Below are 27,121 nucleotides of genomic sequence, written 5' to 3'. Positions count from 1 at the left end.
AGGCAATCTGAGATGGTAGAAAGAATATTATGGGGCCAGTTACTATACTGCCTTTGCTTCTCTTTAGCTATGTGACCTATAAAAGGTATTTTACTTTTTTGAGGCTCAGTTTCCCAGTCCCTAAAACATAGATAACAATGCATATGACAAAGCAACTAAATGACCCCTTTTTGTTCAATTGTATCCAGCTGTTCATAACCCATTTTCTGGTTTTCTTGGCAAAAATGCTAGAGTGGAGGAGAAACTGAAACTGAAAAAAGTTAGATGACTTACCCAAGATCATATAGCTAGTTAGTGGATTTGAACTTGTCTTCCTGACTCCAGACCTGGCACTCAATCCACTGTGCCATATAACTATCCTAAGTGATATAGTAGATAAGATTCAATTTGAAAGCAGAAAGAGGTGATTCCAATTATTAATCTGAATATTTACTAGCTGTATAATTCTGGGCAAGTCATTTAACTTCTCAGTTTCCTTACATATATAAAATTTGATTAATAGTATTTATGTGTTGTTGGTTTTTTTTTTTTGGTAAGGATCAAATGAAATTGATCAAAAGAGTTTGACCTAAGTATTCACGTAAGAAAAATAAGTGAACAAAGAATGTCTATTGCTTAAATTGTGACATGCAATTAGATTTGTATTGACATTACTAGAGAATTTCAGAATTTGCAGGGGTTTGGGGTAAAAGATAGTTTCAGTTTTGAACATTTTGAATTTAAAATGTTTATATATTGGTTTTGAGATGCCCAAAAGGCAGTTAGAGATGTTAGTTTGGAGGTTAGGAGAGAAATTTGGACTGTATAAGTAAATCTGAGAATCATCAGTATAGAGATTATAATTGAATCCATGAAAACTGATGAAATCCAGCATAAAGGAAGAAAGCCCAGGACAGAGTCCTTGGAGACAAACATCATTAGTGGGCAGGACTTGCAGGTGGGAGGACAACTAGAATTAAAGTAATATAACAAAAGCTTAGAGAGAAGAGTAGGGAGAGAAAAGTATCAAGGAGAAAAGAGTGGTTGACAGTATCAAAGGCTGAAGAAAAATCAAAGAAGATGAGGACTGAGAAAAGACCATTGAACTTTATATATAAGATCATTGGTAACTTTCAGACAGAGCAGTTTTGATTTCATGATGAAGTTAGAAACTAGGTTATAGAAGTAAGAAGAAAATAAGAAAAAAAGAAGCAGATGGATTGAATGTAGATAGTCTTCTCTAGGAATTTGGCTACTGAAAAGGAGATAAGGAATGATAGCTAGTAGGGATGAATAGGCTAAGTATGGACTTTTTGAGAACATATGATATCTGGGCATGTTCAGTTGCTCTGACTTAGCCAGCAGACAGGGAGAGATTGATGATAAATAGAAGAGTGGAAATGACAGAGGGGGCAATCTGCTGGAGAAGATGAGATGGAATGGGATTACTTGGGCATAGAGAGGGGTTGGCCTTAGCAAGGAAAAGGACCACCTCATTAAATGAGACAGGAGTAGAGGATGACCTACTGTCAAGAAGGCATCTAAATGATGTGATATGAGTAGGAGTTAAGAGGGAGATCTCAGCAAATGGCCTCATTTTTTTTCCAGAGAAATATGAGGAAAGATTCTAAAGCTGAGATAGTGGAGGGATTGGGAGCTGTGGGAATTTTGAAGAGCTATGAAAAAGTTTGGAAAAGCCACTGCAGTGTGAGTAGGAACAGTGACATAGAAGGGAAAGGAGGTATAAAAAGATTTGCTTGTCACAATCTGGGTCCTGTTGAGATTATATAATTAAATTTGTAGTGAGTGCAGGCATCATAATTTTCTTAACTTTTGTCAAACAATTGTGATTTTGAGAACGAAATGATCTCTAAGGTCCCTAAAATTGGATGGCACTAATGCCTGAAATATAATACTAGCAGTGAATTCAAAGAATTCAAAGAATACAGAATGGTGGCAAGAAAGGATCCTTACCCCCTACATAAGTCTTTTCTAATTCCCATTGGCTACTTATGTAATTCCAATTATGTTACAGGAGCAACCTGTTAGTAGCTGCTGGGTGTTACAGGATCCAACATGCTAGTGATTGCTGGGGATCTAATTCTGACCAGCAGAATAGATCCCTTCCTGTGATAGGATAATTACACAAGGAGACTGAGAAGCCCTTGCATTCTCTGACCTCCCTCTTTTTCTCTCTTGCCTCCAATTTATTTCATTCCCAATTCCCAAGCAACATCTGCATCAGTAAAGGCTGATTTGCAGTTCCTTCAAGTGTGTTATGATTCACAACTGTGAATATATATGTATGTGTGTGTGTGTGTGATATATATATACATATATATATATATACATATGTGTATATTTGTTGTTCATATTCTGTCTCTTCTGATAGAATATAAGATTCTTGAGGGCAGGAGGTTTTTGCTTTTATGTTTTGTAGCCTCAATGCTGACACATAGTGCCTGCAATTAGCGGGCACTTAATGCATGTTTGTAACTTTCAGGATATAATTTTTTGGAAATAAGATTTTTAAGTACAGAAACATCATCACTGAGCTACCTTAGTGTTACCTAAATGCCATTATTATTTCTACTCACGATTATTTTAAAAAAGAGAGACAGATTGCATGCTTTATTAAGGGCAGAGACCAAGTCTTGTAACTTGATTCATTCAGGACAAGTATGAGCATCTCTGTTTTGCAAGTGGGAACACAAAAGCATTGCAAAATAAAAGGCCTTTTCTGCTCTAAGACACAAACATGAGTGAGAAATAAAACATAAATCCCTGGTGTATTGTTTTAGCTGTTGAACCATGTTACTTCTGCTCATTGGGGAAAACACAGCATTTGGTTTGTGCTGAATTGTTCCTTTAGAACCAAGAATGAACTTTAAAACTGTGTGTTTGGAGGGAATATAGTAAATATAAATCAAAGGCCTACAAGTAAGGAACAACCTGTTTTCAGTACTTTCTTGGCCTTGGTTCTCTTGCCCATACATGACAACCCCATATGCAGATAGGTAAATCAGTTGGCTTTTTTATACTTTAGGTTTATTGTTGGTAAAAGGAGAATTAAACATTAATCAAAACAGTCCTAAAGGATTAAATTCCATTTAAGTTATAGTTATCCCTGTTTGTAAATGTTTATTAAGGAATAAAGTAAAAGTAAGAGAAAGTAAAAAAAAAAGATTCTTCCTACACTAGAAGCCTTAATATAAAGATCCTTTGTCTCCCCAGATTACTTGATTAATTTACAATCAAATTGATGAGATTACAAAACACAGGCCTTGGTCTGGAGCAGCCTGTAGAGCTCTCTTGTTGAAGAAGGCATCTTATTGAGAAGACAGAAAAGTCCTCTGATTGGTTCAGTGACTGACTGGAGTTTCCTCCAAGATGATTAATCACTGAGAGTTGGGGACCAGAAGTAGAAGGGGCTAGTTACATTCTTATTAGAAGAAGCCTTCCCTCCACTATGGGCTATAAAAATAAGTTGGTCATGGTTTTTTGGCTTTGCTTTTCCTCTATTTCCTGTGGACTTCTAGGCCAGAGTATAGTAGAGGGGGATCTTCATAAAGGTTGTGATGAAGGAAAGTAGGGAAATCCTGGAACAGCTAATGGAGATTTGGAACAAAAGCATATAGTGAATTGAAGGTGCTTGCTCAGGTAACCTTAAGTTTCTTGGCTTTAGGTTCCCGGTTCTTTCTTCCTTTTTGTTTCTTTTTTCTAAGCACAGATCAGAGACTAGAGTTCTGATGATAGTCCTTCCTTGATCAAACAGCCAGGACATTCATTGATGAGAGTTGCTACAGAAGCAAATGGCAGAAACAGATACAATTGCACACTGAGAGGAGATGCCCTAAGAGTGGATTTTATCAGCCTTGCAGATGGCTTTGTTCCAAAGTTCATCCACTTGGATACTGACCTCTTAGAGAGAGAGATCTATGATCATTGGAAAAGGAAGAATATCTCCAGCAGGGCCTCTGAAGCAAGAAGACTGGAGTGGTGCCAACTCTCTTGGCTATTCTCTGAATTGCTCAGATACTATGGGTCCAGTGGAATGGACATTTCTTGTTCTGCAATTTTACAGAGTATACTTACTTTCTGGGGAAGAATCTAATGGATTATTTGAGTGTTTTATGGGTTTCAATATCTGCTCCTGAGCTTTTGTCAGTCTTTTACATCTTCTGCATTTTCTTTAGTAGGATAAAATAAAAGACCATTCCATAACTAATACCTATATAGTATCTTGAGAGCCAGTATTGAAGTTTAGTAACCCTGTTTTTTATTTTGGGGGAAACATAAATAATTTGTTTGTATCACCACTATCTGGATCCATGTCTACACAAAGTAGGAACCTAATAAATGTTTATTAATAAGTTGAGTAAGGTTATGCTCCAGAATTAGACCCAATTCATATGAACCCAAGGCATTTGGTTGGTTCTGCACCACACCTTATGCATTCACTCACAACCTGAGCTCTGACTCAGCTTACTCTTACTCTCACTCTTAGGTACGATATTTTCCTATAAAAAGATTACAGGGCCAATTTAAGTTAAAATGTCAATTTAGAGAAATGTTATGAGGCCAAATATGATTAATAGTTGCTTATTCTTAATTTATGGCATGCAAATAGAGCAACTTGGAGTTAAAAAGATGTGAATAAAAATTCTACCTCAGACCCTAGCTTCTGGACAAGTTATAATCTCCATATGCCTCAGTTTTTTCATCTGTAAAATGAGGAGGTTGGTCTCTAAACTCTAAATCTAATTTTCTGTGATCTTGTGATATACATTATAAAAATATGAAAATTCTCAGGACTCAGTGGATAGACAGTGCAACTAGGCTCTATACCTGCTGTAGCATTCACTTCTTCCATAGTTCTTCAGATCAATCTTCTATCTTGCAACCAGGTTCTCTTACCCTTGCTTCAGAATCGCCTACAAGAAAATGAAATTACCAAAATCCTAACATATCCTCAGATATATCACATTCAGTCCCTCCATTTGTATCAATTTACCATCTGTACCAACTTGCCATATACTTTCAAGAAAGAGATTCTTCCATTTTCTTACTAGCCTCAAGTTGATATTTGAGTCTTAAATAAACTTAGTTTCTTATTAGCAGCATCAGGAAGTTATATGTCCTTGTTCTCTCTTAGCAGTTGTCAGGTGTTTACACTTCAGAGGTTTTCTGCTTTCCATGGCTGAACCCTGGCCATTTTTCTACAGTTGGCAGAGCATTTTATGTTCCAGGTAAAGTTTGAACAATTGTGCCTATCTCCTTCTTCCATTGCACAAAAATTTGAATGTCCTGCATATTGCTTTCTATTGGAGGTATTAGAGTCTTATTTGTAAGACCTAAACTATCATAAAATAAATACCTGTGTGCCACAGCTGGTAGAGTTTTCTGGCACTAAAACTATGTGCATTTACAAAAAGAGATGCTGAAAATTATTTTTCATTTTTGCCTTCCTGTGTATTGGGCCCTAAGTCCTGTCTACCCCACTAGCTGCTTTTTACTGCTCTACTATATTACATTCTACATTTCCTTCAAGTTATGATAACTTTTGAGATCTACATTCTTGTGACTAGAGTTTAAGGCTTTTCATTTGAGAGCATTGTTGTTAAATTATTTCAGTTGTATCTAGCTCTGTTTTCTTGACAAAGATGCTGGGATTAGCCTGCCTTTTCTTTCTCCAGCTCATTTTACACATGAAGAAATTGAGGCAAAGAGGGATTAGTGACTTTCCTAAGGTCACATAGCTAGTAAGTGTCTGGAGTTAAATAAGATCTTCTTTACTCCAGACCTGATTCTTTACCCATTGTGCCACCTAGCTACCACTTGAGATATTATCTTTTGCCTTTTTTTTTTTTTTTTTTTTGTATCTCTAGCACTTAGCACAGTACTTGTAATGTAGTAGTCATTTAATAAGTGCTTGTTGACTGGCTGATTGAAAAACTTCCTCTTTTTTCCTAATCTTTTCTGATATAAGCTTATTCAAAACATTTGCTCCAATTAACAGTAATTATACCTGACATTTATATAGGACTTTAAAGCTTACAAGATATTTTACATAAATTACCTTGTGTAAATCTCACTATATCCCTGTAAAATATTACAGGCACCATTATCTTAATTTTACACATGAGGAAACTGAGGTTCAGGGAGGTTATGTGACTTTTACATCATCATATAACTGGTAAGTGGTGAGAACAGAGTTTGGACCCAGGACTTCCTGATTCCAAATCTATCTAATGTTTTTAGTCCCTTAACAAGGATTCTTCATTATTGCCCTTAGAGGGCATCTAATTCACCCCACATAAGGTCTTATGATTCATTAACTCAACCACCTTACCTTCTTCAAACCTAGCTCCAAACTCCTTCCTCCAAAAACACTTTTTCAATGTATTCCACCTGATATTTATTATTTCTTTACTCTTCATTCCCTCTAAACATATGTACTAGACATATGTAGACATACTTGGAATACAGCTCCCCTTCTGCATCCCCACCTCCCATTCCTTATGGAGTTTTGTTATAACATCATTAATATATCCTAACTAAAGTACTACCTTAATACCCACAAATATTGTAACATTGGAGTCTTGGGCAATTACTGAGAGCAGCCCAGATTTTCCTGACTTTTGTCCTTTATTTACTTCCCCCACTCCAACCTCTCTATATCCCAGCTTCTCTACTAAATTCAGTCCCTGTGACTACTTACTGGATAGTCTGTAGAATAAACATAATTACAAGTTGTGTTGATTTTGCAATTAGAGGAACTAGGTTTGAAACCTGGCTTCAAAACTTTTAAGCCTTATCACTTTATTCAAAGAACTTGCATGTTTCAGGTTCTAGTTTCTTCAATTGTCAAATAAGGGGATTGGGTCAGATGATAGCTAAGGTTTTGAATAGTTCTTAGTTTTACAATCATCTTTTCTGAATTTGTTATTTCAACAAATGTTCAAACATATGTAAGCCTTAAAAATTCATAGATTTTCATTTTTTCTATTTTGCCAAAATTGTTCCTTACATAGATTTATTAATTTTACATATCTTTTTTATTCATGCACCATTGTCCTCTGAATTTTTCCTCTACATAAAAAGCCATCTAATTTGTTTTTCTCTGGTGGTTTTATCACCTTTAACTTATTCCAATTTTCTGTAACCAAATGGCTTTAGTTGTTTTAGTTCCTGTCTACTAATAACTAGGGAATGAGTCAACCAAGAAGCATCTAAGCATCCATTGTATGTTTTGTACTGCCCTAGGTATTGTCCTAAAGCTGTATCCTCCTGTATTCAATTAATCAATGAATAAACATTTATAAAGCACCCATTGCCAAATGTTGGACATGCATTTACAAAAATGAAACATATCCTGCAATCATTCTCTTCCTGAATTGTATGTAGCTATGTGTGACAGCATATACCCATAATTATAACATTAATATATATTATTTTCTCTTCTATAAAACATATATACACATACATGTACATATATATTTACATATATATAACTTCCTATCTCCCCTCTACTAAAGATGAGAAAACTTCCTCTACCAATTCAGATCAGCACTTTTGCCTTACTGCAATTTATGCTTTAGAAAGTTATCTAGGATAATGAGCAGTGAAGAGGTTTGGCCAGGGGTCACATAGCTAGCTAATATGTCAGCAAGAGAACCTGAACCAAGCTCTTCTTGTCCCTGTGGTGAATGCTGGGTCTACTTTACCATGCCGCTTCTCATACAAAAATGCAAGTATCAGGCAAATATACATACATATGCTGGCAGCCAGCAGGGAGGGGAAAGGAGGAGTAGATCATGTGGAAGAGCTACTTCAGCTATGAAGTAGAATAAGAATTCTAATATTTGGAAAAGAGAAGGAAATCATTCTAGCTATGCCAGATAGTCCATGCACAGGGAGCAGAAATGGAGTGTCATGTGTGGGGAACAACAAGAAGGCTGGTTTGTCTGACCACATAATATGTGAAAGTGAGCAGTGTAATTTGGAAAGATATGTATGTTTTCAAGTTTTTCTCAAGTTTTATGAACCTAATTGTTTCACATTTTCAAAACATTTTTACATATTATTGGCACATTTTCATTTCTTAACTTATAATTGTTTAGAAGGCAATATATTTTAACTGATTTAATCTCTTTTAATTAATATTTATTTATTTTTACTTCCAACTTTTATCTCTCCCCCATTTTTCTTCCATTGGCATTTAACAGAATACAAACTTTTCTGTTTAGTCTCAGCTAAATCTTGGCCAGGAGGTCTTATTTTTACCTTACAATTTTATTATTCTCTGGTACTTCAAATTTAGTCCTTTCATTCAACCTGCTTCTACATAGTAGCATATTCTTTAATTATTTTTGTATATAGGTTTCAAAAATAATCTTCCTTTTACTCACAGAGAGTAGTTTGACTTTTTACTCGTTGCTCTTATTACTTTGTTTTTTTTCTCCTAGCTAATGTTATGTGTGATTTCTAATGTCTATTTTATTTCTACTAATGTGTGTGTATATTATATATGTACATATATATATATATATATATATATATATGTATACTTTGTATCTTACTCTGACAATTCTTTTCTGTTATAATGCTGGTCTTGTTACTTTTTGTCTTATTTATTTCCTCTCTGTAAAATGAGAGCAATCTCCTAGATACTCTGTAAGGTACCTTCCCACTTTAACATACTTTTTCAGGTTGATGGACTTTATCACTAAATCTCCATTATAATAAAAGCAATGATGAATAACATTTTGGAAGAAAGTAGCACATTTAAATAGAAACCAGCTTTGGTTGTCTATATTCCAAACCCTCTAGTCAGAATATGATGGTAAAGTAATTCATAAATATCACTTTATTTGGCAAAATAATTATAGATATAGGTAGGTACAGAATTTCAGAAATAGAATGGGCCTTAAATATTGTTAAGGCTCATTCCTTCATTTTATAAAGACATGTTACTATTTCCTTCAAACCTAAGTATAATTTCTACATCACAATTTTTATGTACACTGTGTACAATGTATATAACCCTGGAAGCCAAATAGAAGAAATTTTTTCAAAAGAAAAATAGAAAATGTTTATTTCATAGTTTTTTTGTCACTGTATTTCAGGACTAATGAGATTTAAGATTTAAATATAGTTATATACAGTGGAAAAGCTTTTTTGTTTTTTTTGTGACTGGTCAGGAAGGTCACAGTTCAATCTGACAATAGATGCTTATTAGCTGTGTGACTCTGGGCAAGTCACTTAACCTTTTTGTCTCAGTTTCTTCATCTATAAGTGGAAAGGGAAATGACAAACTACTCCAGTATTTGTACCAAGAAAACTCCAAATGGATTTATGGAGAATTAGACATGAATAAAATGACTAAATAACAACAATTTCTAGCAACCACAATGAAACAAAATTCAGAGGCTAATGGTACATGACTATAGTTATGAGTACACATATATATGTATAACTGTTCACATTCATAGACATATGGAATATGGTTTGGAGTGTGAATGAACAGATGAGTAGAATGCTATACAGAATTCCATAATCATTACTGTTTTCATGCTGGCTCTAACATGTTTCTTGAATTTGTTGTTGCAAAGAGAGTATCTGAATTTTTAACATTTTTTTTATGTGTTAGACTTCTTTATTGGTCTGATGAAATGTATGAATCTCTTTTCAGAATAATGTTTTCAAATGCATAAAATATAAGAAATTATGAAGCAATTCAGCTATGTTGAAACATACTTATTAGAAATTATAAATAAACATCACAGATCCTAAATGAAGAACTCCTTGGGTATTCCAACTTAAGGAAGAGAATGGGGTAACTCCTTTTTACTTGAAAAGTCCACAGTTACAGCAACTGCAAAAAATAGAGAAAATAAATGATCTTCATTAATGATATAATAAACATTTCTCTAATGAAAGGATTTGTAATTTTGTTTATATTAGTTCTCTCTCCATTGATATTGTCTCAATAGATCTTCCAGATCTTAGAAAGTCTTCAAGAGGTCAAACTATTCATTACTTTGCTTCCAACCTGATGATAAGCCTCTCCAGACATAACTTGCTGAGCCTCAGATGACATCTACAGTCTAACTATGGGCCTGAATTTGAAGTCTTTCCCACTTGCCAGAGTTTGTATTCTGCTGGCACAGTTTTCGCCAATTCAGGATCACTTCCACTTCATCGTGAGGCATAGTAGAAGTAGTTTAGTGGAAGTTATAATAAATTTCATTTAACCTACTTATTTTGTTGACCTACTTATTTAAATCTCAAAAATTTCAAACAATGAAACAATTTGGACAGTTCCCAGAAATTAACCAGACTTTTTAGGTCTTAGAAATTTACATTATTAAGAATTTAATATGTTCCAATATGATCTTTTGATATATATATATATATATTCCCAATTCCTTCACAAAATCACAGAAATCAGATTTGGAATGACCACAGAACTTCAACCCATATCTAAATAAGACTTTATTTTATACAAACCTCTACAAAATATTCTTGCCATGCTTTAACCTTATTTCTGCTTTCTGGACCAACACAGAAAAATTCTAATTCATTCTGCATATGATAGCCATTTAAATGCTCCTAAGTCTTTTCTTTCCCATTCTTTCTACTCCGTTTTGTATGACAACATCTAGCATCCTTTTATCTTCCTTGTCATTATGTTTTGAATTTACACTAACTTGTCAATATCCATCCCAAAATCCAATGGTCAAACTTGAAGGTAATATTTTGATTTAACTGATAAGCTGTTTTGACTTTTGCAAGTTAAAATGCAATTATTATCTTCTGCACTGTGGACTCTATATATCTTTTAATACAGTCCAAAATTGTACTAGATTTGTTTCTGGCTATCATTTTGTACTCCCCTAACACCGACTTTCTTATTCACCAAAATTCTTATGTTTTTTCTATTACTGCAATCTAGCCGTTTTTCTCTGTTCTGCTAAATCCATATCTATTAAATTTCTTCAGATTTGTCCCATCATTCTAGCCATTTTAGAAGCTTTTGGATCCTGACAACATATTAGCGATCTCTCAGAGTTTTGTGTCAGTTGCAAATTTGGTAAGTATGACATCTATAGTTTTATACAATTCATTAATTAAAATATTGAGAAAGCCAGGGTCAAGGATAGATTTCCCAAGGCACTCAAAAAGAGATTTACACACAGGTAGAATTTTATGCATTAAAAATCATTCATCTAGTCTAATCAGGTCTAGTCCAGTTCTAAAAATATCTGCTTGCTACTATGTAGACATTATGTTGTTATCTTGCCTATAAAAATATCATGAGAGGTTTTTGTTAAATATTTGCTGGAATATAAGCATGCAAAGTCTACAGCATTATCCTGATCTCATAATCTACTACAAAAATAAGATTTTTTGTATAGTCTTCTCAGTGATGCCACCTTAGTTCTTTCTGATTATTGGTTCTATTTTTGAATCAATTAAACAACATTGTTTGAGTAATTAATTGATATAGGATCTATGATTTCATTTGTATACTAAATCACTAGTGAGAAAATTTTCTCTATTAATATCATCTGCAATTTACAACCTTAGACTTGTCTGATAAACTGAGCAGTTAAGAGGCTTGCTCAACATCATTTGTATATAACGTCTATGATACTAAATAGAAATATGATAGACTAATAAAGAAATTATAAAGCGTTGATCTATAGCTAAGTATAATTTTTATAATTTAGGTAGATTGTTATATTCTGAGGAATGATTCATAACCCACACTATGTTATGAATTTAAATAGAATTCCAAGGTCTGATGGTGATGTAAATAGCTGCCACTCTTGTGCCTCATTCCTACAAAGCCCAGTCCCAGGTGTTGATGATTTTGATTGCAGGCTTGAGCAGCTCTCTCTGTAGAGAAAGAGGAGGAAATGGAGAATACAGTATTTTAATTTTGGTCCATATTCTGAGAATTACTTTACTTCCAAGTCCTTTCAAATCCCTTGTTTTGTAATTTTCTCACTTCCTATGAATTACTCCTAAGAGAAATTAAGCTGGCAAACACATAAGGGTCTAGCCTATACTTTTGTCACTTAAATTTTGTAAGCTTTTCATTCTATGAGCATATTAGCATAGTTTCTGGAAGACAAATATCTAAGAAATAATGTGTGTGTGTGTGTGTGTGTGTGTGTGTGTGTGTGTGTGTGTGTGAAGCACTCATATGTCCTCAGTGATTTTATGATCAGACCTTATTGAATGAATTTTAGTTACCTATTCTGGAATCTCAGTTTTATCATAAGCCTCAGAACTAGTGTGGATGATAGGTGGTGAAAGATGACTGATTGGATTTACAGTTAAAGGAGTTGGACTTATATTTCAGTTTTGCTACTTCCTAAATATATGACCTTTGGCAAGTTGTTTTCTATCCCTGAATTTCTTTCCTGTTTCTTTAACAGTAAAATGAATGATTGGACTGGGTCATTTCTAATATTTTTCCTTACTCTAGACCCATGATCTTAAGTTCCTTGAAGGGAGGGACACTGTCTCATATATAATTTTTAAAATTCACTATAGGACTTAGAATGGTGCTTTGTGCATAGAAAATCCCCAGTGGATCATTCCAATGATCACATTAAACATGTCTAAAATGAATTACTATATATATTTTCACTTACTTTATTTATTATTGGTGTATTAACCCAAAAGGGATCTGACCTTAAATTTGAGATACTACTTCCTGGTGATGACTTGACTTATTTAGAATGTGCTTACCTGAAGCATAACTTTAAATTATTAAATAGTCTCTTAGCAGTCAAAATAGATGCCACAGATTCTACACCAGAGTTCAAGAAATTAGTTTGCATAAAAGTTGTTACTCAGAATCTATTTACTCTGCAATTTTAATAAACTGATTCTGTGTAAAGGATAAGAAGCAATAGTCTGACAACAAAGGGAGAGATCTAAAATCATAAAAAGCAGCCACAAGAAAGATAAAAAATCTCATTGAATGTAGAAGTAAACATACATATCTACATAGAGAAGCAATGTGGTTTAGTGGGAAGAGTATTGAATTTATAGTTATAGGAATACAAATCTGCAGGGGCCTCAAAGGCCATTTAATATAATATCATTTTAGAGATGAGGACACTGAGGCTAATGGAGTTGAAGTGATTTGCTTCTTGTCACTCAGGTTATCAGCATCAGAAGGTCCTCTAACTTCATTCTCTTTCCACTGTGTTGCTCACTCTTCATTTTCAGAAAGGTCTGGTAATATCATGAGATTATATCTTTATTCATATGTGAACTGGATTTAAATGAGGTAGAGTTACAGAAAGTTCTCAGCCTCACTCTCTCTTCCAGAGTCATTGAAGTACAGTAGTAAGGTGAAAGTCAGGATGACTGGTAATGGCTCAGGTTTCAGTGGATGACTTTGGAGTCTTCATGTAACTGTAGGCAGAGGATTAGGTTTTTTACCTTAGTTCTTTTAGCTATAAGCAGTTAAGATCATAGGATAATAGATTCAGAACTAGAAGGGAACTTAAAGGATATCTGGTCTTTTATTAGAAAGAAGTTAGAAGAAATAGAGTTAAATTAAAATACTTGCCCAAGGTCATACAGTTCTAAGTGACACAGGAAATATCTGCATCCATGTACTCTGAGTTTAAGTCCTGTCATTTTTCCAATCTACCATACTTTCTCAAGGGGCATTTGATCACATTACTTGTAAAATGAAAGAATTCAATTAGAAAGACTCTAATATCCATTTCTGTGCTAAATCTATGGGAAGATCCATGAGGGACTATATATACTTATCTTTTCACTGACCTCTTTGAAAGTTTCCAACTTTTTAGAGCATACCACAAAATTTTACAGACTCTCACTTGATGGTTGTATAAACCTACTGAAATACTTTCAAATGGATTTTTAGTTTATCACAAGAATGTATCTATATATTTAAAAATAATAAATCACACAGCTCTGACATTTATTTAGTTTATTTGAAACTAGTTTGTGGTTATGAATATAAATGCATGGACTCACAGCAAAAATTTTGAGGATATTCTAGGAGTCAATGATCTGCAGAAGCAATAGATTACAAACTTCTGGGCTAAGTTATGGCCTCCAAAAGGATGAAATTTTTTTAAAACGAGGAAAATGAATTACTCTGGAGTTACCACATCAATCAATACTCATTGAATCCAATATAGATTATTTATTCAGATTTGTGATCTAACAAGATCATGGGGATTGTAGCATTTTTGTGCCTTCTCATTTTGCATGATTATTATCTATGTCTTTATTAAATTCTTTATTTTTTCTGAGTCTGAGCCTGAAAATGATGGCAAAAGGAACCAATTAACCCCTGGGCTTTTTAGGATCTGTGAATATATTAATGCTAGGAGTTCTATCAGCAGAGATTTAGCAAAGCATTGAACACAATTCTTTTAGATGAAATTGAGAGATTTGGAGATGATAGTACCACTTCAGTGAATTTGGAGTTGATTGAACAATCACATATAAGCAGTAGTAATTAAACAATTAACATTTTAAAATCAATAAGCATTTATTAAATTGTGACTATATTATGCTAAACACATGTGTGTCTTTGACTTCAAGGATTCACAGCTGAATGAATAAGGCAATAGATACATACAGAGGTACATATCAGATACATGCAAATTTGATGTAAGGTGACTTTTTAGGGGGAAAGAATAGAAATTGGGAGCACCAATCATTAATGGATCAAAGCCAACTTGAAGGCAATCTTCACTTGAATGCCCTAGGTATCTATGGTGTATCTTTGGCTTTGTTCCAATTCTGTCTTCTGGTTGCTCTCAAACAGCCTGTTGTATATAGACAGGGAATCAAATTCAATTTATTTAGCCCTAATAGAACTTGTCATCCATCATGTTATTGATTCTATTCAGCTTCAGGTCATTTATATATTTTATAATCATATGACCTCTCTCTTCTAAGTCATTGATGAAAATGTTCTAGTGTGGCTATACAAATCCTGACAGCATTTTGTATCCAGTGTCAAGATTCTTCTGATGTTTAAAGTTGAATAATGTAGTGGGAGAGAAGGTACAGTGAATAGAATGCTGGGCCACAAGTCAGGAAGACTCATCTTCCTGAGTTCAAATCCAGCCTCAAACACTTACTAGTTATGGAACCCTGGACAAGTCACTTAACTCTGCCCTAATTTCTCATTTAAAAATGAATTGCAGAAGGAAATGGCAAAGGACTCCAGTATCTTTGCCAAGAAAATCCCAAGTGAGATCACAGAATTGGACGCGACAGAAATGACAACACAAAAATGTAGTGGAAAGATGGAGTCAGGGACTTAGGTTTGAATCCTGACTCTGCTATTTTTATAACAGGGATGCTCTCTTTACTGATGTTCATGTGAGTATATTTAAGTTCAAGCAAGCCCTTTATTGTCTTTTGACCTGCTTTCTTATTTGTTAAGGAGGAAATTGGATTAGATAAACTCTAAGTTTCTTTTCAGAACTATTATTCAATGAGTCTGAATCTTATGAACTAAGTTATACTAATTTGATTATTTTCTACATTTCTTTTGTTCTGAAACATTTGTTCTTCAGTTTTCCATGGCAAAGTCCTTTTTTGCCATCTAAAAAATTGAAAAGAGTCCTTTTCTTTCCTTATTATGATTTCCTTATTATGTCTTACTGTCATTGTTATCCAAGACTCTGGGTTAAAGAGGATTTGCCAGTCTACATTGATTCTGGGAATTTCCATACTCTGGGGTTCTCCACTCACATGAAATCAGAGATCTGAACAATACCAACAAAACACCCAAAAACTATATCTTTCTATGTACCTTTACAACATCTTTGTTGGTGTCACTTAAATGCTTTCCAGCATGTTTTGTTCTACATTCTTTGTTACTTTTCAATAAGCAATCAGTTTATAAAAACACATTAATTTTTATTTTGTACATTTTATTGTTTTATATGTTGTACATTTCTTTTCTTTTCTTTTCTTTTCTTTTCTTTTCTTTTCTTTCTTTCTTTCTTTCTTTCTTTCTTTCTTTCTTTCTTTCTTTCTTTCTTTCTTTCTTTCTTTCTTTCTTTCTTTCTTTTTTCTAAAGCAATTGGGGTTAAGTGACTTGCCTAGGGTCACACAGTTAGGCAGTGTTAAATGTTTGAGGCCAATTTTAACTCAGATCCTCCTGACTTCAAGATTACTGTTCTTTCCACTGCACCACATAGCTGTCCCTATTCTTTTCTTTTAAAGATATTTTGATTATTGCAAACTCCCAGAGATCAAGGAATAGGAATATTTCTATTTCGATTTAATACAGTGAGAAGCACAGGGTCATGCATAGACAGATGTCAATTCAGTTCTATTTAATAAATATTTTTAAAGTGCCTGTTATGTGACTGGCACTGTTCTTGCTAACTAGCTAGGAATATATATATATATATATATATATATATGTATATATATATATATATATATATGTATATATATATATATATGTGTGTGTGTGTGTGTGTGTGTGTGTGTATTTTTAAAAGAAATGAAAGAAGGAAACTAGATAGATGGTTAAGATAGATGAATAAATTAGGTAAAAACATGGATAAATAGATAACAGATAGATGGATAAATAGATAAATAGTTAGACAATTAGAGAGATGAATAGATAGTGTCATGGTCGAAATTAAGGTAAACTGACAGAGTTCTGAACATGCTTAATTTATTAGTCTAGCAATCATGAATAAATTCTTCTTCTTAAGTGAGTCCTGTGGGCTCAAGGTCTTTTATAAGAATTAGTAAGATAACAAAGCAAAATCTGGAGCAACATAGGTGTGTCAGAATTAAGGGTTAAAATTTATTAATCCTTTGGACCTCCCCTTCTGAAACCCTTTTAAACCACAGCCAAGGTATGTGATTCAAGCAACCAGGCAAAAGTTGATAGGAGGTGTTGGGAGTTAGATTAATCAAGTTATTTTCTTCTGAAAAATGGATGGGGTTGCCAAGGTGGAGGTAATTATAAGACAAAAGTTTGGCCTTCAGATAATTTTTTTCCAGGATATGGGTAACTCTGAAAAAGAATGTTAACTCTAGCTTGATAACATCTTAATAGAAAAGGATTAAAATAAAATTTCAATTTTACAATAGATGAGTAGATAGAGGTAGGTAAACAGAGAAATTAGTGTTTTATGTTCAAGATACTGTGCATACAAATAAGAGAAATCAAGATTACCCTTCCTCTCAAAGAATTTATATTATCATGGGGAAGGCGGAACATAAAGAGAAGTTGGAAGAAGCATGTTGGCATGGTATGGATATGACTGGAAAAGTATATAAGAATGTGCAAAAATGTTTGTAGAAGCCCTTTTTGAAGTGGCAAGGAAATGAAAACTTAGTGGATGCTCATCAGTTGGGGAATGGATAAATAAGTTATAGTATATGAATGTTATGGAATATTATTGTTCTATAAAAAACGATCAGCAGGATGATTTCAGAAAGGCCTGGAGAGACTTATATGAACTTATGCTAAGTTAAGTGAGTAGAATCAAGAGAACATTGTACATAGTAACAAGAAGATTAAATGATCAATTCTGATGAGTGTGGCTCTTTTCAAAAATGAGGTGATTCAGATTTGTGATGAAGAGAGCCATATACATCCAGAAAGAGGATTATGGGAACTGAATGTAGATTATAACATAGTATTTTCATCTTTTTTGTTGTTTGCTTGCTTTCTTGTTTTCTTTCTCATTTTTTCTTTTTTGATCTGATTTTTCTTGCACAGCATGATAAATGTAGGAATATGTATAGAAGAATTGCATATGTTTAATATATATTAGATTACTTACTGTCTAGGGAAGGGAGTAGGGAGAAGGAAGGGAGAAAAATTTGGAACACAAGGTTTTGCAAGGGTGAATATTGGAAACTATCTTTGCATACATTTTGAAAATTAAAAAAAATATCATTTAAAAAATTATGTGAAAGTTTGCTTCCCAGCATGAATAGGTAAAAGAGCATCCATCAGAGCCAGGGAACCCAGGAACAGAGTCTAAAATTATAAAAGGGAGAGATGAAGATAGTTATAGGAATGAATTCTTAGTGAAGGAATGTTTGAAAATTGATATTTTGGGGTTAAGAATATAAAAGTAAATAATTCCTCAAGGAACTTATGTTCCCAGGATGGGAGGACATAAGCAAATAAACATGTATACAAGTAAGTAAATGCAAATTATATACAAAAAAACATAAAATGATTTCATGCCAATTGAATCAGAAGAAAAATGTTAGAATTGATGGACATATTACAGAATTGCCACTAGTTGGGTATATCGTAGTGGGAACTCATTTCTATGAATTGTAATAAAAGATCACAAAAATCACTTCTAACTTTCAACCTGGAAGATTTTACTCCCTCCAGTAAATACATTTAAAAAAAAGATTATCATATCTATTTCTGGATCCTATATAGGACTCTGAAAGTGCAAAGGAAATTGGATTAGAAATCAGGAAATGTGGGCTGAAGTACCAGCTCTGTCCCTTACTGTTGTGACTGTTTGGGCAAGTCACTACCTTTCAGTTCACTTCAATTAAAAATGGGGAAATTGAAATAGATGCATTCTGGGTCCTTTCTAGCTTTAAATAGAAGGTCATAAGAATGAACATTTATCACAAAGTACTTTCCTCATTTATGTTAGATAATTTAAATATTACTGTCTCCCATTTCCTGATTAGATTCCTAAAGGATTTGGCCACATTCATATAACTAGGAAGTAATAGGACCATATTTGAAGTCAGATTTCAATAATTTAATTCTGGTGTTCAGGCTATTGCAATCTGAAATAATAAGGAATTTAAAAGGATAATATGGGAATATATAAGGGAGGAACAGCAGGTCTAGGGAAGACATACATAAAGAAACAAAACAAAAAGCCAAAAGGAACTTTTGCAGAACCACCTAGAAATAAGATATATTCAAACCCTCAAATTATGACTCATATCAGTCAATGAATATTTTATTGAGTATCTACTGTGATAAGGTACTTTGCCAACTAATATAGCCAACATTTGAAAAAATACAAAATACTCAAAATGCTAAATTTTATGAATTGCTAAATATTATCTTTTAATGTTGATACATATAGCAGCAAGAAAAAAAAACACTTCAGCACCATGGCTAGCTCCTTTATCTTCAAGCACATCAACAATAGTAGGGAATATAGTGAAAGTATATAGGTTGTGATTTACCCCTTTATTGGAAGTATTAACATGATGAGATCATAGGTCCATTGAAATAATATAAACACTGGTTGAAGTTTTTCCTATCTTGTTTCCTTACAATTTAAGCTCCAAGGGACCAAAGAATATTTTTATTGCATATAGTTTTCATATGTGCTATATCACCAACATGGTGAAAAAGTTAAATGTTTGAAATAATAGATCTTTCCCCTAATGTTACTATCAATTTATGCTGAATCTATATAGTAAATGAATAGAAATATTACCTTTTAATTAGAACCAATTTCACAGGATTGTTGTAAAGATCAAATTATAATAATTTAAAAGTGCTAAGCACATGTAGCACATTATTATTATGGCCTTTCTGCAACCACTCCCTTTCATTATTCTAGGCAAAATTTTTACCTTCTACTTTAAGCTTCATTAACCCAGGCTCCACCCTACTTTATGCATAATTTCTTCTTCTTTCCAATATTTTAATGTTTTGCCCTTCTGTTTTGAAATTTATTTGCCTTGTATTATCATCAGCTCAGTATCTAAAATAACAATTAATTCAAAGACAGTATGGCAAGGACCTGTGATTTTGTCAGTGTTGTAACTTGCTATAGCTTATAGTCTTAGAAAGTTGTAGAAATCTTAGAGAGATTAAATAATCTGTCCATGGTCATATACTTAAGAAGTATCAGAAGCAGAAGATGAATTCAGGCCTTCTGACTCAAAGTCAACACTATGAAGATAACATGATATGAAATTCTTTAAAAAAAACAAGTTTACGGATAAGATTTAAAACTATCTTAGGCTTTTCTGAATAAACTCTCTTTTTTCTCCTTTAAATGAAGTTGCCCTTATAATGAAGAGGGGAAAATCCAGTTGAATAAAATACTGCCCTTATGACATGACATCCTTTATGAATCTATACTTGCTTCTTTTTGTAAGGACTCACAGAATATAACTAATAATGTGCTTTAAAGTTTTGCTATAAACAGAAGTCAGTATCACCAGCATATAGTTTGAATCATCTTTCCTTTCTTAAAAATTGGGACAGTATTTGCTTATGTTAATTTTCTTCTGGCATCTCTCCCATTCTGCACATTTCCCCCCCAAGGATCATTAGCAGCAACAATTCAGCAATAACATTGACTAGTTTTTCCCTTGGAATTTAGCCAGTCAGACCCTGGTGACTACCTCATTGAGGACATCCAGTTTCTCTCTCACCATTTCCTCACTAATCTTATATTTTAATTTCTCTCTCTCATTCTTACTAGGTTCTTCTTTTTTTTCCTGTTTCCCTCTGCCTTTGTACCCTAGGTCTTCCTATTTCTTTTATATCTGTCCCCTTCAATCCTTCCTACATTTGTCTTTTAGTCTTTCTAATATGAAGATAATATGAAGAGGAAAAACTTCCAATAAAATTATTTCTCCTATCTGGGTTTTTTTTTTTGCCCACATCACAAATATATTTAAGACTCAACTTTTATCTTTAACAGTCAACAAAAACTTATGTTCATTTGTTATTATTGTTGTTATTTTGTATTCAACCCTATTTTCAACTTCTTTATGTAAATTAGTTCCCTTTGTATCAACTTTAGACTTTTTAGGTAGTACCTTTTTTTCTTTATCAGTAAAATTATTTGTGTTTATCTTGCCAGAATAACATTCTTGAAAATTTCTCATCACTTTTGGGTGAATTTCTCTGTTGAATTTTAGGCTTTGGGATAAAACTCATCTTGCATTTGAATTCTTTGGAATCAATTCTCTCAAAGTTCAGAGAATTTATCAGATTATCTACAGAGTTTTCCCTTCCTTACCTCATCTCTTTTATGGCCGCTTCTCTTAATTTCCAGTTTCTCATGTTTCTTTTTTGGCATCTAGTTGCTCCTTATTGATCAGAAACAGTACCCCCATGGTTTCCTCATTCCTCTACAGAATAACATTTTCAATAAATACAATTTTCTTTTTTGAAGGGGAAGACATGGATGAGGAATCATAGCCATTCAGATGTTTAAAGACAGCTAATGTGGAAGAAGGATTAGGTTTATTGAATTTTTGAACTAAAAGAGATAATACACTAAACTTTACAAATGAACTAATAACATCACATAATCTTATATGATTAGAGTTTAAATGGACCTTAGAGGTCAACTAGTTCAATGTCTTATTTCTTATTTGAATTCTCTACAACATCCTTCCCAACTAGCTATTCATCCTCTACTTGGCAGGAGGGGCAAAGGACTTTCTTATCTAACAAGTATAATAATTTGATTTTTGATGACTTCAATTATTGGAAAGTTTCTCTTTCTAAAAATTGCCAAATTATAAACTATGACCATTGTTTTTAGGTCTGCTCTATCAAGTTTTATAGACTAAATCTAATCTCTTTTTCTAGATAACAGTTCTTCAGCAATTTGAAGGGAGCATGGTTCAGGGGATGATTGGACTGCTGTCTATAGCTTGTTTCCAAAACTGATGATCTATGTGATCACTGGCAAGTCCTTTATCCTTTCTGGTTTTACTTTCCTTATATGAAAAATGGGATTAATAATATCTGTCATATCCATTTCACAGATTTGCTATGAAGCTCAAATAAGATAATACATCTTAAGTGCTTTGCAAATATTAAACAATTGATATATATACATATATAAATATGCATGTGTATATAAATATAAATATATATATATATACATGCATATATATGTATGTAAAACACAATTATAACATTTGCCTTTAAGATTTATGCCTTAGCACTTCAGTGATAGCCATGTCAAATCTGCTGGGATGAGATATTTGGGGGCAGATGATCTTTGGGATTATTGAATCATACCACAGAAAAATTATTCAATAATCCCAAAGATCATCTGCCCCCAAATGTTTCATTTAAGATATCAGTCCCTCCTGGCTAATTTTAAGAAGAAGAAAATTAATTTATCCACTGTGCACTAGTACTTAGAGTGAGGTGAGCCTAGGGGAAATAGGCCCATATATTTACTATTTGAATTAAATTTCATTTTTGTAAGTATTTAATACGACATTGTTCTGTTAACACAATACAGTTCTTCATTCCTAAATTTAATTTCTTGACGTTTTGGTATTCAATTATTAGTGTTCTGGGATGACCTTAGAAAAACAGAGAGAACAGAATGACTCTTCCCAGCAGGGGATTGCTTTGTCACTGCTCTGGGACAAGTTGTTCTTGAAGACAGATCATAAGTACTTGAGCTCCTTGGAGAAAAGGTGCTGCCAGCATAAGAGGGAAGAGTAAGGCTCTGCTTTAACAACTGACATTACTTCGAGCAAGGATGCTGGTGCCCTCTGCTGCCCAAATTCATCTTTTCTTTTTTGTACTGATGGTGGGGACAAATAAAAAGCTTCTCTCTTAGCAACAGTGTTTCCCCCCCTCCTCTATAAGCAGAACACACTAATGTTGTTACTTGCTTCTATTTTATTTTTTTTTAAAAGCCTTGCATTTTATAAACTCAAGGAAAATAAAAATTAAAGCTAAGCTCTTTTCAAATGCTTTCACAACTCTTCTACATTTACAATGTTATGAAAAGCCAGTCTTCATGAAACAAAAGTTAACTATGTAATCTTTCAGATGATTTTATTTTTACTCAGAATATATCTTGTTGGAAAAAGATTGCTTAATTTACCTATGAATAGAAATAGTTAAATAAGTAGGTTTGTTTGTTTTCTTTTGTATTTTAAGTGTGAATTAACATTGCAATGAAAAGAGACATGGAGTTGGAGTCAGGAGAGATTTGGGTTCAGATCTTGCTTCTAAAACATTGTTTGAGTAAGAATAATTTACATAACCTCAGTAAGTTGCAGTGTTTTCATATAAGAAATGGTAATGTTAGTGATAATTGTAATACCTTACAGTCATGACAATTACACAATAATTATGTAAAATGCTATCCTAAACAAAGTACTATGTCAATAGTAGCTTTTAATATTTGCATAAATCCTGTCAGAGGAAGATCATTTCAAGGAATTAGGAATGTTCAACCCCCAAAAGAGAAAGTGATGCTTGTCTAGGAGAGGGAGTGGGGGGAAGGGAGGGAAAAAAATTGGAATACAAGGTTTTGCAAATGTAAGCATTGGAAAATATCTTTGCATGTATTTTGAAAATTGAAAGGTTTTTTTTTTTTTAAAGAGAAAGTGAGAAGAATTGGGAAGATGATGACTATCTTTAAGAATTTAAAGTTTTGGCATGGAGAAGAAAAAGACTTTCTGCCTGGTCCCAAAAGGTAGAATTAGGGAAAATGGGAGGAAATTGCAAAAAGACAAATTTAGGTTTGGTGTGAGAAAAAATTTTCTATCAATTATCAACTGCCTTAGGATATATAGATTCTTCCTCACTACAGGTCTTCCAACAAAAGATGAAGGAGTACTTATTTGCTTATTTTAGTGGAGTTTTTCTATTTTTGTTGAGGTAAAGGTTGAATTTTATGGGATTTTTTAATCAATGACATTCTGAAATTATACATCTTCCTTCTTTAAATTATTTTCCATTTATCTTGTACATAGTTGTTCCTTTTTTTGTCTCAGTCACTAGATTATAAGGTCCTTGAGGTCAGGGACTGCCTTTTGTTTTCCTTTGTATTCTCAATACTTAGCACTGTGCATCTAATATGGTATTGTTACTGAGTTCTTAGAGTTGAGTCTGATTGTTTATGACCCAATTTGGGCTTGATAAACAATACTGGAGGGGTTTGTGATTTCGTTTCCCAGATGAGAAAACTGAAGCAAACATCATTAAGTAACTTGCCTAGGATCAAATAGCTACTAAATATCTGAGGTAAAATTTGAAGTTGGGAAGATGAAATTTCTGGACTTCAGACCCAGCACCCTATCCCTTGTTCCACTTAGCTATCTTGCCTCACATACAGTGACTGCTAAAAAAAGCTTATTGACTGATTTTGACTTTTTTTTTAATGTAAAAGTAAAGTTCTTGATCCTTGAATGTGTTACTTACTTAGCATCTGTGTTACCTTGAGAAAAACAATTTTACTTTTTAGAACTTTAGTTTACTTCTATGTAAAATTGATGAGGTGCAAATGATGAGACTAGTGATTGAGAATTGGGGTGGAGAATCCCCTCTGGTTGGCACAGATTCAATGTGAAAGAATTCACAAACCCGAAAAGTTTGTGTGGCAAAAAGGATTTTTTAAATTGTCATTGTAAAGCCAGTTTTGCTAGGAAGACAGACTTCTTAGTGGGTAAAAGGTGTTGTTAGGGAAATAACAAAAGTTAACACTGAGAAGAGAATATCTTCACAGTGGGCAAGAATCCTGGCAAGCAGTTTGCCAAGAAGAAACCTTCCTTCGCAAAGCATAATCCTGTTTCGGACTTCTGCAAAAGATTTGGGGTTCAGAATTGTCTTTTATTAGCAGTCTGAGGCTTCGGCTCTCATTCAAAATTGAATGAGATTCCTTCAATGTTGTTAATACCTCAGGCTTAGATCTCTAATAGAAAAAAAAGATCACTTATCTAGGAGTTGAGCTATTGTGAATGATTCCCAGACTAACTAGATGAAGGAATTGTCTGGGAAAGGTATCCTTTTCCCAGGGGACACCCTGAGACCCTGAATCTCCCTTCTTTTACATATTAAAGGGAACACAGTTTCAGGGTTCATCCTCATCAAAATGAGAGTTTATACTAAATGATGGCAAGGTTCCTTCTTACTTCAATATTCTATTTTCTAAAATTCTTAATGCCATAGTTGCTGCTTCTTATATTTTGATATTTAATTGTTCACAAAATATAGGTTACTTCTCTTGCATAATTAAATCCATATGTAGAGTTTCTAGGTGGTGACTTTTTTCCCCTGAGGCTGGGGTTAAGTGTAACCCCTTGCCCAGGGTCACACAACTAGGAAGTGTTAAGTGTCTGAGACCAGATTTGAACTCGGGTCCTCCTGAATTCAGGGCTGGTGCTCTATCCACTGCACCACCTAGCTGCCCCTAGGTGGTAACTTTTTCAAAATTTCTTATAGCTCCTGCTTTTATTGTCTGGATTACTTAGTCCCCTTGATTAAAGTATAGTATCAATAAGTCATTTGTGGAAAGTTCAGTGACTGAGCCAGGTAGTTAATTTATTATAGAAAACCTCTTTTCCAGGATGATAAACATGATACCATATGTGCCTCAGTGCAATTTGCATTGGTTTTGTTGTAGTTGCTGAATCACATATATTCCACTACTTCCAGCTCCTTTTTGCTTAGTAACTGATGTCCGAACCTTGTTGAAAACAGCAACATGAATTGAAAAAAAATTCCTCAAGATTATCATTCCTCTACAAAAGGTAAATGATACATTCATTATAGAGCAGATATAAAAATGTAGCAAATTTATGCTTATACTGAAAAAAATAAAACTTTGATTTTTTAAATAGGTTCATTTTGATTTTTAAAATAGGTACATTTTCTTTTTAGTACTACTTTTCTCTCTTTTGGGGGGATATTCCTCTTTTTGATATCCCAGCTCCCAAGTTCTCAGCAGTATCCTTTGCCAGTCAGATTTCCTACCATTCTACCTTACTAAGAGATTCCCCTCTTATGGAGACAGACTAGGGGGATTTCATTTTGCACCTTTCCTTCCTTGTAATAATAATACAACAACAAGACATCAACAATTTTATTTCTCTTGTGTTGAGTTTCTAAAGAACACTATTCTGCTTTCTATATTCTATATATAAAAATTCTATACTTTATGGTTTTCAAAGCATTCTCCAAATATCATCTTACTTTATCTCAACAATATTCCTGATAGGTAGGTGGCCTTCTTATTTTGATTTTATAGATAAATAAACTGAGGCAGAGAGTCATATAACTAATAAGTGTTGGAGGTCAGATATAAATTCAGGTTTTTCTGACTCTAGGTATAGCACTGTATTTGCTCTATCCATTGAACCACCTCGTAGCCTAATGATTATGTGTCATGGTGAATATTCCTATGATTTAGTAGAAGTATTCCAGTAAATCAGCATATATAACTCTGCTCCATTAGGAGTAGTAGCTGATTCCTTCAATCAAGAGGTTGAAGGAGGCAAAGGGCATTGGATTCTGAGAAGATTTGGGTTCAATTTTTTGGTCTTTTAATGCCTGTATGACCTTGAACAAATCATTTAATTTACTTGGTCTTTTTTTCCTCTCTTTGTAAAAAAGGATAATGTTTTTTGTACTTCTCAACCTCAGTGAATCTTTAAAGCTGAAAAGTATGGTAGAGATCATCCAGTTGAACTTGTTTATATTACAAATGAGGCCTTGAGTGTTGAAATGATTTGCCTGGTCCCATGGCCAATAAGTGTCAGAGCTGGATAAAAACAGTCCTCAGGAAGTTTATGGGAATCTTTGTGGGGAAAAGCACTTTATAAAATTCAGAAAATGATATAAATGTGGGTTATTATTTTTTTCTTGTCCATAGTGACATTAGAAAAACCACAGATGTTTGACTGTGAGTGAAAAGTGTGTTCATCAAAGTCCTTCTTATGAGGATTTTTGATGTTCTTTCATTATCTGGGACTCAGGGCCCTTCCTCTTGCAATTTTTGTTTAACTAAAAATCTGTTTCAATATTACCCTCACCTAAACAAAAGCTATTCCCAGGGATGTGAAAATTTACTTAAGAGCCTTAACCATTCCTTGGTTAAGAAACCAAAGGTTTCTCAATTGTCTCTGACTCCTAGTTGAAATGTAAATCTTCCACGGATGCCCTCAATATAGTTTAATCTGTAATCTGACTTAGTTTATCTTTAAAATTTATTTGATGAAGCTTATTTCCTTGGAGAATGTATGAGATTATGACTCTAACCAAATTTGTTTAACTTTTATGACATTAAAGGATGTATGGGATAATGGATCTATCTTTTCTTTAACTTTTATGGCTTAAGAGGAATGTACAATACTGATGTGTTTTTGC

At 33.5% G+C, this 27,121-nt stretch overlaps 1 protein-coding gene across 1 annotated transcript in view; it reads left to right on the top strand.

Moving 5' to 3' along the window:
• Nucleotides 1-27,121, top strand: part of DLGAP2 (DLG associated protein 2) — a 1,171,101-nt gene that overhangs the window by 7,518 nt on the left and 1,136,462 nt on the right. The gene's annotated exons all lie outside the window — the stretch shown is intronic.

This window comes from Sminthopsis crassicaudata, chromosome 2, assembly GCF_048593235.1.
Source record: "Sminthopsis crassicaudata isolate SCR6 chromosome 2, ASM4859323v1, whole genome shotgun sequence".
NCBI lineage: Eukaryota > Metazoa > Chordata > Mammalia > Dasyuromorphia > Dasyuridae > Sminthopsis > Sminthopsis crassicaudata.
Note: the sequence above shows the minus strand (reverse complement) of the source record. Positions and strands in the feature narration are given on the sequence as shown.